At 34.5% G+C, this 1,514-nt stretch overlaps 1 long non-coding RNA gene across 1 annotated transcript in view; it reads left to right on the top strand.

The window, feature by feature from the left end:
- Positions 1-1,514, top strand: part of LOC106869161 (uncharacterized) — a 41,244-nt gene that overhangs the window by 20,350 nt on the left and 19,380 nt on the right. The window lies entirely within an intron of this gene.

Genomic DNA, 1,514 nt, shown 5'->3' with positions numbered 1-1,514 from the left:
AAGATCTAACTCTTTCTTTTCCCACTTTGGTGCCATCTTCGTTTTTTAAGCTCAGAAGGGGAGTAGAGGATAGAGAGGAAGTGAAAGATAGCGGGAGGTAGAAACGAAGAAACACAGAGGGGGGGGGGAATAGGGAAAGAGAGAGGGAGATATGAAGGAAACAGAGAGTGAGATATGAAGGAAAAAGAGAGGGTGATAGGAGGAAGAGAGGGGGTGTTAGAGAGACTGAGGGAGGTAGAGGAGGGGGAGAGAAAGAGACAGTGAAGGAGAGGAGGGGAGGAGAAAGAGAGACAGAGGATGGGAGGAGAAAGAGAGACAGAGGGAGGGAGAGGATGGGAAGAGAAAGAGGAAGAAACAAGAAAGGATGAAGGATGTGAGAGGAAGGGAGACACGGACTGAGAAGAGGGGGAAATGAAAAGTGTATGAGGGAAAGGTTGAAGTGACAGAAGGAGAGGAACGCGTTGTGAGATGCAATGGAAAGGGAAGAGAACTGAGAAAAGAGGATGATATGAAAGCGAAGGAGAGAGATGAGAAAAAGGAGTGAGATATGGAAAGAAGAGGAAGATATGAAAGCGAGGGAGGGAGATGAGAAAAAGAGTAAGATATGGAAGACAGAGAGGGAGAGAGATAGGTGTAAAGAGATAAAGGGAGAGAGAGAGAGAGAGGAAGCGGTACTTATGAAAAAGAGTGGGAGCAGGTAACGAAGATGTGTAGGAGAACGAGAATGGAAAAATGAAAAAGGAAAATTCGTAATTCTAAATGGGATTTGTAATTCAAAGAGTTGTAGAGATAAAGCGAAGAGAAGAAACGAAACGATAATGAAAAGAAGGGGGGGAGGTTCGTAAAGGTTTCTATTTTTAAAGAGAATCAGAGCTAAGTGGTCGTTGTAATAAAAGTTAAATGAAAATTACAGTGAGAATTCTCAGAAAGTAAACAAAATTATGTTGTAACTCAAATGTTGCCTAAGTTAAAGAAAATAAACAAATAATTTTTAATTTTATTATAATATATTACAGATAAAAAATTTTTAAGTGAGTTGGGTTTTTGTTCTCAAGTATCTAATGAATTATTTGATATAACGGTGTTGTTTTAAGCTAGTTACTTACATCATAATAGTTTTACTTAATTTTTCAGTTATATTTATATGTGAGATAATAACGATTATATTGTAATATTTGTTTACTTTTTACGTTATCGATTAAATCCGTTCCTTCTTTTGATATTATCTTTAATATTGTATTTGAACCCCATTACTAAGTTAATATATTATAATTTTTCTTAAACTTTGATAGCTGCAATCTGAATGTAACCTAATTTATTTTACTTATTATTATTCATTATTTACAATTTATACTCTCTAATTTATCTTGTTTACATAACCATAAAAAGTCTCATTACTGTTCTAAACTTTAAATGAAATATAATTATTTGATATGATTATGTACATTTGAGTAGATTATATTTTACATAAGTATTATTTACTAGATTTACCTCTTTGACCATTAACTTATAAA

The sequence above is a fragment of the Octopus bimaculoides genome, chromosome 5 (assembly GCF_001194135.2).
Source record: "Octopus bimaculoides isolate UCB-OBI-ISO-001 chromosome 5, ASM119413v2, whole genome shotgun sequence".
NCBI classification, from domain to species: Eukaryota; Metazoa; Mollusca; class Cephalopoda; order Octopoda; family Octopodidae; genus Octopus; species Octopus bimaculoides.
Note: the sequence above shows the minus strand (reverse complement) of the source record. Positions and strands in the feature narration are given on the sequence as shown.